At 39.1% G+C, this 20012-nt stretch overlaps 1 protein-coding gene across 2 annotated transcripts in view; it reads right to left on the bottom strand.

Annotated features, from left to right (window-relative positions):
• The window catches only part of LOC150087197 (rab GTPase-activating protein 1-like), a 435279-nt gene that overhangs the window by 366576 nt on the left and 48691 nt on the right, over positions 1–20012 (bottom strand). For both annotated transcript variants that reach the window (XM_090373009.1, XM_090373010.1), the window contains exon 2: positions 15808–15882. The gene's annotated coding sequence lies outside the window, so the exon portion shown is untranslated. The remainder of the gene's footprint in view (positions 1–15807; positions 15883–20012) is intronic.

The raw sequence follows: 20012 nt of genomic DNA, 5'->3' as shown, positions 1-20012 counted from the left end.
AAATGTATTTGAATTAAATATAACAAAGTAAAAATGTATAATTAATGGATTAATTTCTAGTATTTTTTAATATTTTTGTCCTTGACACCCAGTAGTCATCGCAGATCACCTGACAGGTGACCTCAAATGTAATGTTTCTGCAGCCTGTAAAGTCTGTCAGCTGCAATTTTCCAATTCAGTTAGAATTTCTTCAGATCTTTACTCTAATACAAATGAGAATTACTAAATACTAAAATTGCTAAATCATCAGCATATGCAATCTTTTTTATTCCTTCTTTCTCTTGAAGTAAGAACTCATCAAGGATTATGTTCCGTGCAAAGGGACCGATAACCTGAGGACAACTTCTTCTTTGTACTAATTTCTCAAGTTTAGTATACATAGACTCTACACTCACTTTCCAATACTCACTCAGTTTGCCAGCAACCTGAGCAGGATCATCATCAACAGTCGAACCATCGATATTAAGTGGACCAATTTGATTCATCCCCCTCCTTCTAGTGTCTACATAAGTAACGTCTTCGCTGTTTTTCTTTGCCAAAGATTTCTCATAATCTGTCTTTGATATTGCCAAGGAGGATGTCTTTGTTTGTGTGCACGATGTAAGGAGTGTGAGGAAATCAGGCGTCAACTCAGCCTTGTTATGGGCCTATATGAGAGCTTGAAGGACAGGGTAGATGCCCTTAAAGGATCAAAATTGAGGGGCCCCATCAAGCTCTCAGCTGCCCACATCAATGACAGAGCTTGCACTTGATCATCACGCAACACAGCGGTAACCCCAAGGCAGAATGCGCTGGTCCCACAGGAACTAGTAGTTGTTGGTGACTCCAAAGTCGGGGAAACAGGCAACATGGCATGTAAAAAGGATAGCTGGAACAGGACCAGGGTATGTCTGTCAGGGTCAAACGGTGAGGACGTTGCGTGGATATCATCTTTTAAGGGCACAAAAGGTGATATTGTTGTACATGTTGGCACTAATGATATTAAGAGTAGGAGACCGGTGGAATTACTTAACAAGTACAGGTCACTGTTGAAAAAAAGCTGTGAATTAGGTCTCATCATATACTCCCTCCTATCCTGTCTGGGCAATTCTGCCCAGACAGGATAGGAGGGAGTATATGATGAGATCCTTGTCGATCAATTCGGCCCTGGAAAGATTGTGCAAAGCTCAAGGGGTAGAATTTTTTTTCAGCCTAGTCTGTTCTTGTTAACAGGGGACACTGCGCTTCTACTGGGATGGGATACACTTAAATAGAAAGGGTGCAAGAATATTTGCTGATATTAGTTGGGTCGGAAAACTGCTAGCTTGGGGGGATACAAGGACTAAGAGATTAACAGTAGCCACTGGCAGAGGTGAAAATGATTCTTGCACTGCTTCTATTGGAATGAGTAGCAGCCTGGAAAACAAGATGCAGGTTATTTCAGAGACTACTGGAGTCATTGCGGTACAAGTAAACACATGGGTTGTGTTAGGGTAGCTAAGAATAGGAACAGGTATACTATAACCAATGCGAGGATTTTGGTAAATAAATTTGATGAATTTGAGGTATTGCTCAAAACATCAAAAGCAGATATTGTTGGGATATCAGAGACGTGGTGTCGCACAGATATAAGGAATGCAGAACTGGAATTTGGGGAGTACAATGTGTACAGGAAAGATACACATAGGATAGGAAGGGAGGAGGGGTTATGCTATTAGTTAAGAAACGCATAAAATCCAAGGAAGTGAAGCCAGTCAACATCACTGGACAGTGCAGTGTCGAGTCAGTTTGGTATGACAAAAGCATTGGAAGATAAAAATTGAGAGTAGGAGTGTGTTATAGGTTTGGTTTTTTTTTTTTTTTTTAGGAGCATTAGCAACTAAGGCCATATTGCTCCGGGATATGCGGTGGTCATTCCCTGACCTTTCCGCATCCTCCATATTTGGTGGTGACGGGCTCGAACCCCGGTCTAATCAAGAAGCGTGTGCTACGCACTGCTGCTCCTTCCCGCCTGGCTACAGAGGCGCCTGTGTCTTATAGGCCTAATGACTCTGATGAATATAATAAGAAACTGTACAGGGAAATAGAGTGGGTCAGTAAATCAGAGAGTCTTATAATGGGGGATTATAATTTCCCAGATACCGACAGCAATTTGTGGGGTGGTCATTCATACACTAGGAAGGCTTTTGTGGATTTTGTGGATGATTTGTGGAAGGCTTTTTGGATGATTGTTTTCTACATCAGCATGTTTGAGAGGCAACTAGAGAGAGTAATACACTTGACCTGATTATCAGTAGTGATTCTTCATGCATCAAGAATCTAAGAATCTGCAGATAAAGGGACCACTAGGTGGCAGTGATCACAGTGTGCTGAAGTGGGATTTACTCAAAGAGGTAACTATCATCAGGGGTAAAGGGAAGGGTTTTTGCTTTCATAAAGGTGACAATGGTGGTCTGAGACAGTATTTAAATTCTATATGGTGGGACCAACAGCAAATACAAAATGTGAAGCATTCAAAGAATTTATCTTGGAAGCTACTAGGCTTTACATACCAACTAAGAAATATTGTTCAAGATATAGGCCTAAATGGAAGTCAAATGAACTAATTAAACATATGGCAGAGAAGAAAAATGCATGGAATACATATAAATTAAAGGGTGACATGGAAACCTATGATAGATATAAGCTGGTCTGTAACCAAGGCACAAAGGAAATTAGACAGGCAAAGGCAGATTATGAGAAATCTTTGGCAAAGGATGCAAAGAAAAACAGCAAAGATTTCTTTACCTATGTAAATTCTAGAAGGAAAGGGAGGAATTAGATTGGTGGACAGGATATTAATGGTTCAGCTGTTGATGATCCTGCTCAGGTGGCTAAAAAACTAAATGACTATTTTGAATCTACATTCACACATGAGGATGACTATTTTGACTATTTTCTATCTACATTCACACAGGGAGGGGAATGCCAGATGTGAATTAAACTTCGGCAGTGAGCTAGATGATTTTGTAATAACTGAGAGGAAAGTGGAGGTGAAATTGTTGAAGATAAACATAAAAAAGGCATCCGGAGTGGATGGGATTTTTCCAGTTATATTAAAGGAGGCAGCAAACGAAGTAAGCAAATCCTTAGTCCTAATTATGAGAGCTTCTTTGGAATCAGGGGAGGTATCCATGGACTGGAGATGTGCAAATGTGACCCCAATTCACAAAGGAGGATCAAAGGGCGACACAAGTAATTATAGACCTGTTAGTTTAACTTCTGTTGCAGGAAAACTAATGGAGGCACAGCAGGATCATCTAGCCAAGAATTCAGTTACAGTTCGGACACCGCTTGGTTTTGTTAAGGGAAAGTCTTGCCTGACCAATTTGATTGGATACTATGATATGGTCACAAAGGAAATGGATGCAGGGAATCACTTTAATATGATAAATTTGGATCTTAGAAAGGCTTTTGATATGTTGCATATGGAAGACTGCTGAACAAAATGGAGCAGTGTGGCTGTTTGTTATTTGGTTTTTAGGAGCATTAGCAACTAAGGCCATATTGCTCCAGGATATGCGGTGGTCATTCCCTGACCTTTCCGCATTCTCCATATTTGGTGGTGACGGGCTCGAACCCCGGTATAATCAAGAAGCATGTGCTATGCACTGCTGCTCCTTCCCACCTGGCTACGGAGGTGCCTGAGCAGTGTGGCACTGGAGGCAAATTGCTGCTATGGATAAAGGGATGGTTGAGTGGGAGAAGACAGAGTGGTAATCAATGGACACTGCTCATAGTGGAGTCCCTCGGGGTTCAATGTTGGGTCCATTGTTGTTTTCTTTATTTATAAATGATATTGATAATGATATATCAAGCTTAATGTCCAAGTTTGCAGACAATACAAAGGTTGCAGGGTTGTTAAGGACACCAATGACAGTACGCTGCTGCAACAACACCTAGAAAAGTTGAGCAGATGGGCTGAGAGGTGGCAAATGAAGTTTAACATTGACAAATGTAAAGTACTACATATGGGAAGAAGCAGTAAACCCGGAGTAACATATCATCTCTGTGGTACTACACTGACAGTGGTAGAGAATGAAAAGGACCTGGGGATAATTGTGCAGACAGATATGAAGTTTTCTGAGCAGTGCAAATGGTCTGCAAGAGTAGCTCATGGTGACTTGTCAATGATATACAGGATTTTTTCTAGAAAGGATAAGGAGGTGATTATCTCCTTGTATAAGGCAATGGTCAGGCCACACCTTGAGTACTGTATTGAGGTCTGGAGGCCTCATTTTAAGAAGGATGTAGAGCTGTTGGAACGAGTACAGAGAAGGGCAACAAGATTAGTGAATGGAACAAAGGGTTGCTCTTACGAAGAAAGGCTTAAGTTTTGCAAATTAGTGTCTGGAGACTAGGTACCTGCGAGGTGATCTGATTGAGGTGTATAAATCCATGAATGGTTTGAGCATGCTCAATGCTGATGGGATTCTTCCCCTTGATCAGAATAATCACCTGAGAGGACAAATTCAAATTGACGAAAGACAGATGTAGGATAGATGTGCGGAAGTTTACCTTTAGCCAGAGAGTAGTTGGTTGGTGGAACAGACTTCCATCCCTTGTTGTGGAAGTTGATAGCCTAAATAAATTTAAAGCTGAGCTGGATAGGAATTTGGAACGAACAGAGGGGTGAAATGGGAGCCTTTTTTTTTTCTTCTTTTTTTTGGCTGATGCTGTGTAAGCTTGCTTTCTTGCATCATATGCCTCTACTAATGCTAATGCTAAGTAAATCCCACATCAGTACACTGTGATCACTGCCACCTAGTAGTTCCTTTATCAGCAAATTCTTAATACACGAATTATCACTGCTGATAACCAGATCAACAGTATTACCCTCTCTGGTTGCCTCTCGAACATGCTGCTGCAGAAAACAATCATCCAATAAATCCACAAAAGTCTTAGTAGTGTGCGAATGACCAACCCACAAGTTCCAGTCAATATCTGGGAAGTTAAAATCTCCCGTTGTAAGACAATCTGTTTTACTAGCCCACTATTTCTCTGTACAATTGTTCATTGTACTCATTTGAGTCATTAGGCCTATAACACACTCCTACACTTATTTTTACTTTTGCGGTGTTTATGTCACACCAAACTGACTCAACAATGCACTGTCCATCTATAACAACTGGATGCACTTTTTTTGATTTTATGTTCTTCTTAATTAACCCCTACTCCCTTCTATCCTTTCTGTACACATTGTAGTCCCAAAATTTCAATTCTGCATTCCTAATATCTGTGTGACACTACGTCTCTGATATCCTAACAATATCCGCCTTTGATGTCTTGACCAACACTTCAAATTTATCAGTTTGTATATCCTGTATTTCTAGCATTGGTATACATGCACCTATTCTTATTCTTAGTTACCCTAACACATCCCATATACCCACCTGTTTCATGATGATTGCCAGCAGTTCCTGAAACCCCCAGCACCCCTTGCTCCAGGCTGCTGCTTATTCTAATAGAAGTAGTGCAAGAATTACCTTCACCTCTGCTTGTGGCTACTTTTAACCTTTTAGTCTGTGAATCCCCCCCAAGCTAGCAGTTTTCCGACCCACCTAACACTGCCTCGATAGCATCTGCAAACATTCTTGCACCCTTTCTATTTAAGTGTATCCCATCCTTGTAGAAGTAGTCTCTCCTGTTAACAAGCACAGACCATGGTGAAAAAAATTCTATCCCATGAGCTTTGCACATTCCCACCAGGGCCAAATTGATCGACATGGCTCTCATCATGTACTCCCTCCTATAGTGTCTGGGCAGAATTGCAGACACTTTCAAATTTAACCCTAACTCAAGACTTTTTTGCAACATTGACCTGTACTTGTTAAGTAAATCTGGAGATCTCCTACTCTTAATGTCATTGGTGCCAACATGTACAACAATATCACCCTTTGTGCCCTTAAAAGATGATATATGCTTCACAACATCATCAACTTTTCTGCCATTAACATACCCTGTCTGCCAGGGGTATGTTAATATATTACCTGTCTCCCTGACAATAGAGTCACCAACAATAACTAGTTCCTTTGGGACCTGCGCAATCTGTCTTGGAGATTGCTGCTGTGTTGCCTGATGCACAGCCCAGGAGTGAGCTCTGGCATTGAGCTGGGCAGTTGAGAGCTTGATGGGACCCCCTCAAATTAACTTCTTCGAGGGCATCTACCCTACACCTCAAGTTCTCATAGGTGCCCATTAGAACGCTGAGTTGACGCCTAATTTATAGACCCTCTCTGCACCTGGCACACACACACACACACAAAGACATCCTCCTTGGCTAGATCATGTTCTGTTCCAGGGAGTGGGGCAAACATTTCACAAGTTGCATATTTTTTTAGGCTGTGATGCATTGGAGAATCCCCTCCCTCAGTTCTCCCCCCAAGTCACAGCACTACTGCCACTTTGTGCCCATTGCTTTGCTGCTCTAGTCTGGGGCATGATATTTTAAATTAATAAGATCAATTAATTTAATTAATTAATTGTCAATACTACACTGGTGTTGTTGTTTGGGAGCATTAGCATCTAAGGCCATATTGCTTCGGGGATATGCGGTGGTCATTCCCTGACCTTTCCGCATCCTCCGTATTTGGTGGTCACGGGGCTCGAACCCCGGTCTAATCAAGAAGCATGTGCTATGCACTGCTGCTCCTGCCCACCAATACTACACTATCTAATAGAATCCTAAATGCAGTGATGCGTATTATGCTATATAATTTTATGTTAGAGCTACCTAGTTACCACAATTAAAAATTTGAATTCCTTACCACTCTCTATACAAAAACAATGGCTGCAAGATTCGAATGAAACAACGGTTTTACGTATATTAAGCAGTAATCTACAAAAACTCTTTTATCTAAATTAAAAATAAAAATAACCAGCATAACTAAAACTATAAGGCTACTTATAAAGTACAATATAAAATAACAATTAGGTAAATAAAACGGCAAACACATCGCTTTTTTGAGGCCTGTAATTCACAGTCGTAATTTTTAAAGAGAGTAAGCGCCCTCTCTTTAAAAATTTTAAAAGGTTTTGAGAATGATATTTAACTTCTACCAAAATACTCTTCACCCCTCAGTTTATAATAGAGTAAAATCATGTATTGAAATCATAATTAGCAAAATATAAATTCAGAAATTTGTTTTATTTGAGAGCTTAAAGATAATAAAAAAGGACTTAATCTTAAAATAAGAATAATATAGGAGCCTTGTTTCTATAACTAACTGAATAAACACATAGTAATTACCATTTATATATCAGGCAAATTAATATCAAAAAATGAACTTAAACTCTCTCAGAAAGAAAACTCTTTGGTAAAGTGAAGTGCTAGTCCAGAATTTGTTTTTTCTATACATTCACCACACTATTTGTTCCTCCAATCTGCAAGTCAAGCAATACAGGTAACCCTCGTATAACACGGTAGTTTGGTTCTTACGGAATCTCATGTAATGCGAAACAGTGCTATATGGGACAAAGAATCAGTACAAAAAGGGGGATTACATTCCAAAAGCTAACAAAAATAAGCCATTTTTTTTTATAAACTTAATTTTTATTAAGTAATAACTTAATATTTTTATTTTATTTTTATAATAGTAATAACTTAAATAGTAATAACTGAACAAACATCATACCTTGCAAACTGTGATACTTATATGTGAGATAATGTACATTCATTTAATTTTCTTCCTCTTCATTGCTGCTAAGCACAATCTCTTCTGCAGCATCTAGATTTCATGTACCTTCTGCTCTCTTTAAAAGTCACAAACTGCACTCTTCGAAGTCACAATTATTTTTTTATGGTCTCAAACAAGTACAAGTTCAATAGCACAGAACCTAACCCAGAGATCTCCCAACAAAATACAGTGGACCACTGCTTTAAATGATACATGAAAATTAGAAGAATATTTTCCAGTTAGCAAAATAAAAAATAAATTTACGCTTACATATATAGCTTAATTAATACATACTGTAATATGTACATACTAATTGATATTTCTATTCACTGACTTTCTTTTGGTTGTAAAATTTAAAACAGTAAAAATGATATGCAATTAATAACAAAGAACACGGCACGCACTAGTAGCAACAAACATGATACAGAGTAATGAGTTTCTGAAAGTTTATTTACTTTTTTTTATATGATTGGATATTTCATGGAAGGGAAAACACATTTCACCATAAAAATGTGAAAAGCCACAGAATTCCAGCTATCGGTACTACAGTAAATGCAAGATCAAGTTTACTACCTGTTTATAATTGATTACACTAACAGAAAAGACCAATAAACTGGAAATTGTTTTTATTGTTTTATGGTAGTAACCTCCAGAAATGTGCTTTAGAAAAATATCACGAAGGCAATAACAACCAGTGAGTCAACAGCAGGGATTCACAAAAAGGAATGGAAACATTGAAAATTACATCCAACTTAATTCCCTCAGCATGAATTGTTGAGGAGGCTTCCACCCTGCAGTGGGTTGATAATGGCTGCACTTTACTTTTTTACTTTTAATAGCAGGGTTTTCCCAGCACAAAAGTTCAAAAATACTGTGTAATGTGAGATTTCCAGCAATTCTCAAACCGTGTTAGAGCACAAAACCTTGTTGTTGTAGAAGTATCGTGTTGTGTGAGGATTGCCACAATTTATCAATTGTGTTAGAATGAAACTGTGTTATATGGGGGGGGGGGTTGCCTGTATTAGTATTCATATTAGTAATGGAAAATGATGCAAAAAAAAAAGCAAGTTTACAGAGAATCAGCCAAAAAAAAAAACCTGATCACCTCACCCATCTATCCTCTCCAAGAATTTGTCTAGATTTTCACTGAATTTGTTCAAAATCTCACAACGACAAATGAAAGGTTTGTTCCAACAATCAACAACCTGCTGACTGAAGGCAAATTTCTGCATATCCATCATACAACCATCCTTCCTCAATTTTAATTTACGCCCCTCAAGTGCATAATCTGAGCAAGAGGAAGAATCCCATCAGCATTAAGCTTATCAAATCCATTTAAGACTTTAAACACTTCAATCAGATCTCCTTGCAGGTGTCTAAGTCTCCAGATGCCACAATTTTCAAACTGAAGCTTTTCTTGGTAAGAGCACCTTTTTGTTCCTGTTCACCAAACTTGTTGCACTTCTCTACACCTGTTCCAGGAGATCTATGTCCTTCCTAAAACGAGACATCCAGATCTGTATACAGCATCAAGATGCAGCCTAACCATGACCTTGAACAAAGGGATAATCTCCTTATCGGTGCTGGAAAAGTTCCTGTATATCACTAACAAAACCCCTATTAGCTTTCTTGGCAGCCTGCCCACACTGCTCATAGAACAGCATCTCTCACTGCACAATTATGCAGGCAGATCTTTTTCATCTTCTACAGTTGGTAAGTTAAATTGGGATTACTGCTATCCGTATGCCATCCCTTAATTTTTCAATGTTAAACTTAAACTGCCATTTCTAAGACCATTGGCCAAATTTTTCTAGATCTTGTTGCAGCAGTTTACCCTGCCAACCTTTGTATCATCTGCAAACTTACACATAATATTAATAAATATTAAAAACAACAATGGACCCAGCACTGAACACTGCAGAACTCCACTAATTAGTCCACAAAGACCAGTGTCCATTGATTAACACTCTGTGTTCTCCCACCTAACTATCCCCTTATCCATAGCAGCAACTTGCCCTTAATGCCACATTTCTCCAGTTTGTACAACAGCCTTTTATGTACAACAGTATTAAAAGCTTTCTTGAAATTCAAGTATATGATATTAAAATTATTTTTTGCTTCCACTTCCTTTGTTACTGCATCATTGTATCCTATTAGATTGGTTAGACAGGACAAATCCATGCTGTGACTGCAGTATAACTGCATACCTGTCCAAATGGTCCTGCATTACTTCTTTAACCAGTGACTCTGTTATTTTTGCTGGTACAAATGTTAAGCATAGGTCTGTAATTACTCATATTACCTTTTGATTCCCCTATGAGAATTGAGGATATATTTTCACTTCTCCAGTTCATAGGGACCTCTCCTGATTCCAAGGATGCTCTCATAATTATGGCTAAGGGTTGGTTAGCTCCTCTGCTGCCTCTTTTAATATAATTGGTTAGATCCCATCCACCCCAGCTGCCTTTTTTATGTTCAGATTCAAAAATTTCTCTTCCACTTTCCTTTCAGTTATCATAAAATCATTTAGATCTCCATTAGAGTTTGATATATTTCTAGCGTCCCCCTTCCCTAAAGGATTCATGTGTGTAGATGCAAAACACCTATTCAATTTGTCAGCAAACTGAGCAGGGTCATTACAGTTACACCGTTGACATGAAGTGGCCCAATGTGATTCAACCTCCACCTTCTACTGTTAATATAAGCATATAAGTCTTTGCTGCTAATGCTTCTTTGCATTTTTCTTTCTGGAGACTTCTCATAATTTGCCTTAGTGACTTGATTACTGACTAACTTATATCTACCACAGGTTTCTGTATCACCTGATAATTTATATGCATCTCACATATTTTTATTCTCTGTCACACGTCACATCAGTTCATCTGACATCCATTTAGGTCTAAGCCTTGAACAATATTTCTTAGCTATGAAAAGCCCAGTAGCTTGTAAAATTACTTCCCAGAAGGCTTCCGTTCAGAATTTTCTGTTGGTAACATTATTGCTTGGTCCCAATGCATAGAATTTTAAAAGCTGTCCGGGACCACTCTAGTTACCCTAACGAAAGCATTAGCATTAGCATTAGTAGAGGCATTTGATGCAAGACAGCAAGCTTATGCAGCATCAGCCAAAAAAAAAAAAAAGTAACATAAATAAATAAAAATAACCACTTCCACTTCACCCCTCTGTTCGTTCGAAATACCTGTTCAGCTGAGCCTTAAACTTATTTAGGCTATCAACTTCCACAACAAGGGATGGAAGTCTGTTCCACCTACCAACCACCCGCTGGCTAAAGGCAAATTTCCGCACATCTATCCTACATCTGTCTTTCCTCAATTTGAATTTATGCCCTCTCAGGTGATTATTCTGAGCAAGAGGAAGAATCCCATCAGCATTGAGCATGCTCAAACCATTCAAGGCTTTGTACACCTCTATCAGATCACCTCGCTGGTGCCTAGTTTCCAGACACTGTAATTCGCAAAACTTAAGCCTTTCTTCGTAAGAGCACCCCTTTGTCCCATTCACCAATCTAGTTGCCCTTCTCTGTACTCGTTCCAGCAGCTCTACATCCTTCTTGAAATGAGGCCTCCAGGCCTGTATACAGTACTCTAGGTGTGGCCTGACCATTGCCTTATAGGGAATAATCACCTCCTTATCCCTGCTAGAAAAATTCCTATATATCATTGACAATACACCATGAGCTACTCTTGCCGCCCGTCTGCACTGCTCAGAGAACTTCATATCTGCCTGCACAACCACCCCCAGGTCCCTTTCATTCTCTACCACTGTCAGTGTAGTACCAGAGTTGATACGTTGCTCTGGGGTTGCTGTTTCCCATATGTAGTACTTTACATTTGTCAATGTTAAACTTCATTTGCCACCTCTCAGCCCATCTGCTCAACCTTTCCAAATCCTGTTGCAGCAGCATAGTGTCAGTAGTGTCCTTGACAACCCTGCCAACCTTCGTATCGCCTGCAAACTTGGACATTAAGCCTGATATACCATCATCAATATCATTTATAAATACAGAAAACAATAAAGGACCCAATACTGAACCCCGAGGGACTCCACTAATAACATTAGTCCACGATGAGCAGTGTCCATTGATTACCACTCTCTGTCTTCTCCCCCTCAACCACCCCTTTATCCATAGCAGCAATTTGCCTCCAATGCCACACTGCTCCAATTTGTGCAGCAGTCTTCCATGTGCACCAGTATCAAAAGCCTTTCTAAGATCCAAGTATATAATATCAAAGTTATTACCTGCATCCAGTTCTTTTGTGACTGCATCATAGTATCCAATCAAATTGGTCAGGCAAGACTTACCCTTAACAAAACCATGCTGTGTCCTAGCTATAACTGAAGTCTTGTCTAGATGATCCTGCAATGCTTCTTTAACCAGTGCCTCCATTATTTTTCCAGGAACAGAAGTTAAACTCACAGGTCTATAATTACTTGTGTCAGCCTTTGATCCCCCTTTGTGAATTGGGGTCACATTTGCATATCTCCAGTCCATGGGTACCTCCCCTGAGTCCAAGGAAGCTCTCATAATTATGGCTAAGGGTTTGCTTACTTCCTTTGCTGCCTCCTTTAATATAACTGGATAGATCCCATCCACCCCAGGTGCCTTTCTTGTGTTTATCTTCAACAATTTCTCCTCCACTTTGCTCTCAGTTATTACAAGATTCTCTAGCTTACTGCTAGAGTTGAATACACCTCTGGCATTCCCCTCGCTGAATAACTCCTCATGTGTGAATGTTGATGCAAAATATTCATTTAGTTTGTTAGCTACCTGAGCAGGGTCATCAACAGTTGACCCATCGATCTCAAGTGGACCAATCTGATTCATCCCCTTCCTTCTAGAGTTTACATAAGTAAAGAACTCTTTGCTGTTTTTCTTCGCATCCCTTGCCAAGGATCTCTCGTAATCTGCCTTCGCCTGCCTAACCTCCTTTGTAACTTGGTTACAGATCAACTTGTATCTATCATAGGCGTCTGTGTCACGTGTTAATTTGTATGTATCCCATGCATTTTTCTTTTCTGCCATATGCCTCATCAGTTCATCTGACATCCATTTAGGCCGAAACATTGAACAATATTTCTTAGTTGGTATGTAAAGCCTAGTAGCTTCCAAGATAAGTTCTTTGAATGCTTCCCATTTTGAATTTGCTGTTGGCAATATCATCAGTTGATCCCACTGTATAGAATTTAAATACTGTCTCAGTCCATTGTAGTCGCCTTTACGAAAGCAATACCCCTTCCCTTTACCCCTAATGGTAGTTACCTCTTTGAGTAACTCCCACTTCAGCACACTGTGGTCACTGCCACCAAGTGGTTCATTTATCTGCAGATTCTTAATGCATGAAGAATCACTACTGATAATCAAATCAAGAGTATTACTCCCTCTAGTTGCCTCCCGAACATGCTGATGTAGAAAACAATCATCCAATAAATCCACAAAAGCCTTGCTACTGTGTGAGTGACCAGCCCCCAAATTCCAGTCAATATCTGGGAAATTAAAATCCCCCATTATAAGACTCTCTGATTTACTGCCCCACTCTATTTCTCCGAACAGTTTCTTATTATACTCATCAGAGTCATTAGGCCTATAGCACACTCCTACTCTCAATTTTGATCTCCCAATGCTTATGTCACACCAAACTGACTCGACACTGCACTGTCCAGCGATTTCGACTGGCTTCACTTCCTTGGATTTTGTGTTTTTTAACTAATAGCATAACCCCTCCTCCCTTCCTATCCTGTCTATCCTTTCTGTAGACATTGTACTCCCCAAATTCCAGTTCTGCATTCCTTATATCTGTGTGACACCACGTCTCTGAAATCCCCACCCACAATATCTGCCTTTGATGTTTTGAGCAATACCTCAAATTCATCAAATTTATTTACTAAACTCCTAGCATTGGTGTACACACAAGTATACATGCACCTGTTCTTTTTCTTAGCTACCCTAACACAACCCATGTGTTTACTTGTACCCCAATGATTCCCGGCAGTCTCTGAAATATCCTGCATCTTATTTTCCAGGCTGCGGCTCATTCCAATAGAAGCAGTGCAAGAATCACTTTCACCTCTGCCAGTGGCTACTGTTAATCTATTAGTCCTTGTATCCCCCCAATCTAGCAGTTTTCTGACCCACCTAACACTGCCTCGATAGCATCAGCAAACATTCTTGCACCCTTTCTATTTAAGTGTATCCCATCCCTGTAGAAGCAGTCTCTCCTGTTAACAAGTACAGACCAGGCTGAAAAAAATTCTACCCCTTGAGCCCTGCACAATCTTTCCAGGGCCGAATTGATTGACAGGGCTCTCATCATATACTCCCTCCTATCGTGTCTGGGTAGAATTGCAGACACTTTCAATTTCAACCCTAATTCACGGCTTTTTTTCATCAGTGACCTGTACTTGTCAAGTAATTCCACCGGTCTCCTACTCTTAATATCATTGGTGCCAACGTGTACAACTATATCACCTTTTGTGCCCTTAAAAGATGATATCCGCTCTACAACGTCGTCAACTTTTGCCCCTGGCAGACATACCCTGGTCCTGTTCCACCAGCTATCAATCAAAAGCAAAAGTCTTTTCCTTTACCCTTCACAGTAGTTATGTTTTAAAGTAAATTCCACGTCAGTATACTGTGATCATTACCACCCAGTGAGCCTTTTGCCTTCAGATTCTTGATACATGAAGAATTGTTGCTGATAGCCAGATCAAGTGTACTGCTTCCTCTTGCTGCCTCTCTAACAAAAGCCTTAATAGTGTGAATAAACAACTGGAATTTGTGGGTGTTTATACCTACATATTCCAGTCAACATCCTACATTATAAGACATTCCCGTTTACTCGCCAACTGTATTTCTCTCTGTATAGTTGTTTGGTATACTCGTTATAGTCAAGCCTATGTCACACTCCTACTCTCATTTTTGTTTTCTCTGTGCATATGTCCCACCAAACTGACTGAATATTGCACTGGCTACCCATGCTAACAGTATGAACTTCCACAGATTTAATGCTTCTTAACTAAGAAATCGAATTAGGTGACGACCGACCTGGTTTTTGTTGCACCCCTGCTTGTGAAATGGCAGCACAGCTGGCCTACAATGATACAATACAATACATTACATCACATTACATCTTTACACCCAACTGCATACCTACAGGGCTGGTGCATGGCTCATGCCAGAACAGAGATTTCAGTGGTGAATGGGGGAAACACTGCATTCCACAGCCAGAACATTAAGACACATTTTTTTGTCCTTCCTGTATACACTGTACCCTCTATATTCAAATTCGGCATTGCTTATGTTTGAGTGACACCATGTCTTCAATATCCCTATAATATCTGTATTTGATTACTTAATTAGTAATCAAATACAGGTATTTGATTACTAATTAAGTAATGAAATACAATATGTATAAATTTATACATATTCAAATTGATAAAATTTATTTCAATGCTCCGATCATTAGTGCAAGTATACATGCACATGTTCTTGCTCTTAGTTAGCCTAATACAGCCCATCTATTTACTTGTTCCGTGATAACTTACAGCAGAGGTTGAAATCTGAAACCTTGCTTTCCTGGCTGCTGCATGTTCCAATAGAAGCAGTGCAAGAATCGTGTTCACCACAACCTTTGGCTCTAGTTAATCTATTAGTATGTGTATCCCCCTCAACCTAGCAATTTTCCGAACTGCCTATCACTGCATCAATAGCATCAGCAAATATTCTTGCACCCCTTCTATTCAAGCATATTATTATTCCATCCCTGTGAAAACACTCTGTACTGTTAATAATCACAGACCATGCTGAAAAATTTCTACAGCACATTCTCTCCAGGACCGAACTGATTGATAAGGCTCTCGAACATGTACTCTTTACTACCGTGTCTGGGTAGAATTGCAGACACTTTCAAATTCAATCCTAACTGGCAACGTTTTCCTAACATTGCCCAGTACTTGTCAAGTAAGTCCTTAGTTGTTATGGATATAAATTGGATGGAACTAAAAAAAGCCATTTATACATTTCGAATGTATGAAAAAGCAAGCAATCTGAACACCACTGCTTTAATAGTTTAATTTTATACCCTTTTCGGTTTACCTGCACTACTGCTGATGAACTCTGGTATCAAGTCTTTATCTGCATTGTTAGTTAGCATGTCCCCATTCTGTACATCTGTAAATAAATAAATCAAATAAATAACAAATTTTAAGAGCAAAATTTTAAAAAAGGATGTATTATTTGGGAGGATGGTAGGTAATTATAATACAAGAACACTTTTCAGTTAATTTTTCTTAATGCATTATCTCTAATGATGCTGGCTCCCACATATTCTTTAGACATTACGTATGATGTTATTTATATTTAGAAATATAACATCATTGCAGCACCTTTCATCAATGTTTTTATAAGCAGAGAAAAAAAAGAATTGTTACAGATCATGTTATAAATTATGTACTCTTAACTTTCTGGGAAGTAGGGAGTGGAATCAGTACAGGTATGTAGTATATTCTTAATCCATAATATTTTTTATATTAATAATAATATTTTATTAAATTAAACTTAATCCAGTGGCACATGGCTTAACAAGACCACTTGAAAAATATCTATTGTTCATTAACCTGGCAATGGCTGCAAGGGATCACTGCACCCATTGATCTGAGGTCCCTCACAAAAACAATCTTCATGTAAACACTAATGATTCAAAGTTCAAGATTGACACTTTCTCTTCCTAAAGGTAGAGAAAGTTTTACTGGAGCAGTTTTTGAAGTGAAATTTTGACAGTTGTTTTGCAGAGTAAATGTGCTAAAGCACTTTTCAGGTGCTGCTCAACCGTTCTTGCGAACATTTTTTTAGTAGTCATACTATGCCTCACAGGTGTAGCTAAAAAAATAAATATATATCAGTGGATGTGTGCGTGCATAGTGAATTCCCATTATAGCACTTTTGAAGGGACTTTTTTTTTTTTTTTTTTAATGAAAACCCCAAACACGAGAGGTATTAGAACTATTAGTGCTTAGTACTGTGCTTGGGTCAGAGGTCAAGAAGACGAAAGAAGATATTTGTTGACATTAGACTTGAACTTCTGTAGACTGAAATTTTCAGGAAATACATATAAAGGAAGGTTGTTCCAGAAAACGGCAGTTGAATGAATAAATGATGAAGCTGAAAAGTTGGTTCTGTGAGTTTGAAGTTGGACAGTAAATGGATGCTGGCTGATGGCAGCACGTGTTCGGACTGTTTTGAAAGAGAGAAAGCAGGAATTATAGAAGCCAATTCAGAAGAACAGTGCCCATGGAAATATCTGTAGAAAAGGCATGCAGCAGAAACATGAGCCTAAGAGACGGAGAGATTCTGTTAGAGATGAGTCATTAATTATAACTGCCATCTTCTGAATGGAATCTAGAAGCCTGAGAGAGATTTTTGGGGCACTGCCCCAGATGTGAGAACAATATTCCATGATAGGGCGGATTTGCAATTTGTACAGAGTGAACAGCTGTTTGGAAAAAAAGTAATGGCAAGAGTGAAAGAGAAAACCAAGTTTTTTAGATGCAAAGAAAGCAATATTTGTAATGTATTTGTGCCAAGAGAGATTAGAAGTCAGGGTAATCCCCAAAAGAGATATATCATCTTGACTAGAAATCAGAGTGTCACCAAAGATAAGTGTAGGAGCAGAAGAATCATTTTTGCGAGATATAAGACAGGACTGAGTTTTAGAAGGATTGAAATCAACTAATTTGTCTTTGCCCCACTGGAGAATTACCTGGAGACTGGCATTTAAGGAACTGGTAGCGGATATTCGAGAAGTTGAAACTGATTGAGCAGGGAAAGGTTTCTCAAACTGGAAAGTGGAATGCAACGTGCTATCATCAGCTAAACTATGGATAGAATTTCCAGTCACTGGAAGAAGGTCATTAATATACAAGAGGAAAAGAGGGGGGAAAAAGAACTGAACCTTGGGGGACTCCAGCATTAGTGGAGAAGTTAGAAGACAGAGAGCCATCTATCATCACCCTCAGTGAGCGGTCAAAGAGAAAACCAGATAACCAATTACAAAAAACAGTTGGAAAACCATAAGGTGGAAGCTTGTTTAGAAGACCTTTATGCCAAACACGATTGAAAACCTTTGAGATGTCAAGGGCAACTGTGTTTCACCAAACTTTTCCATTGAATTTGTCCATAAATGGGTAACATAAGCCAGAATATCACAAGTGAATCAACACTGATGGAATCCATACTCATGATCGTTGATCAGACAGAAGGTTTCTAGGTAGTTTATGGGTTGGCGGTTAATTGATTTCTCCATTACTTTAGAAAGAGCAGAAGTAATTGCAATGGGACGATAACTGGATGGGAGGGATTTGTCACCTTTTTTAGGAACTGGCTGCATATGAGGAAAGTCTCTGACAGGGAATACCAGAGTGGACCTATACACAAGTACCACCTCTGAAGCAAAAGGAATCATACAGCGAATAATTTCGGCAACTAAGATGAGCAGTAGTAGAATCAACCAATAACTAAGATTCTGTCAGAAAAAGTACATGGGGTTTAGCAGACTGTAAGTGGAAATGGACTTCACTGAGATTAAAACTGAGACCATGTATATTTATGAAATTAACTAGTAAGTGTTTGGGAGGCTTAGATTTTTTTGCAGATAAGCTTGCTCTATTACTTTGATAATTCATGGTATATTCAATAGTAAGAAAAAGTAGGGGGGGATATGCTTTGTGAAGTAATGAAATTTTTGGATATGGCATACACATGGTAAGAATATACCAAGATCTTTGACATAATATGGTCTCGACAATGTCCCCCACATACACACTAATTGGACTCCCTCCAGCCACTATCTGGCAGAGTAGAGGTAGCAAAATTATACGCTAGTTGATCCAGAAGCCACCTAGAGAGTTACCAATAGATTCGGTCCGGTGTACTAACTAGCGTCTGGCCTGAGAACACCGTTTTAGAGCTGTACCCTCGAAATGTAAGGAAGTTTGGATCTCGCCATGATGTACAGCATAACCTCAAAAGACATCAGTCGTACTGCATGATGGAAGAGATGCGGAAGGGTTGACCAGAACTTAGCTCTGCAGACCAAACATGGGTTCCACCACTTCAAGCCTCCAATAAACAAAGTGGTGGTATTGCAGCAGTTGAGTCATCTACCACCTAGTATTGTCTAGTAACACAGAAGGGCAGCATTCCTCCATGTGGTGTAGGCATGGAGTCCCACCATCTTGAAGGCGCAAGCAGAGGATTTGGCTGTCAGACCGTCCAGATTTTGCCGATATTGGTTTCACTTGACTTGAGTTTCAACCGAATATCAGTTCTATCGGCGTTTTAGACTTCCAGGTAGCAAGTACAGCTTGTCTGGCATATCTCAGCAAATGTCTGCAACAACCTCAAGGACCAACTGGACTCAAGGACTGGCCTCAAAGAGTGTTATAAGAGGACCCTCTCCATATTTTTGAGGCTATTTTTCATCAATATTTACCTGATAATATTGATTTTTTTGTATATTTATGAAATGAATTTATTATATAATATCGGTGTAAATACACCATAGTTTACCCATAAATTTATCTACACAAGTAGTGTAATGGCATTGTTTGATTTTATCTCATATTGTGGCTACCTTCACAATGAGATACCAGGTATTGCACTATTTTGAATAAATAATGCTTCTCTAGTAGAGGAGACTACTGTTATTTATTCTCAGTGGGCACCACCATCACCACCCAGATGCGTTTTGGAGCTTGTTGGCTCCCTCATAGGTGGATGGGCAGGTACCCTGATAATGCAGACATGCCATCACGGTTGCAAAGTTAATTCCACAACGAGAGATGCCAAATGGTGAAGATAATGATAATAACACATTACAATTATCATTATCTTCACCATTTGGCATCTCTCATATTGTGGAATTAACTTCACAACCGTGATGGCATGTTTGATTCTCAGGGTACCCGACCACCCAATGATGAGTGAGCCAACAAAGTAGTGCAATACCTGGTATGTTGTTGTGAAGGTAGCCACAATATGAGATAAATCAAATGATGCTGTTACGCTACTTATGTAGTTAAATTTATGGGTAAACTATGGTGTATTTACACCGATATTATACAGTTAATTTCACCCATAACATATTATGCCTTGTGCATTTAGTATTCAAGAAATGAATTTATATATACATTGAAAGCGTCACACAATGTACTGCGTTTGCTTTGCTTTTTTTTTTTTTTTTGCATATTCAACCTTTCTTTGCATGATGTTAAAAATTAAGGAATATTAAAAATATTTTATTA

This window comes from Mastigoproctus giganteus, chromosome 4 (assembly GCF_048544385.1).
Source record: "Mastigoproctus giganteus isolate SK-2022 chromosome 4, ASM4854438v1, whole genome shotgun sequence".
Classification (NCBI taxonomy): Eukaryota; Metazoa; Arthropoda; class Arachnida; order Uropygi; family Thelyphonidae; genus Mastigoproctus; species Mastigoproctus giganteus.
This window is presented reverse-complemented; position numbering and strand designations above follow the sequence as displayed.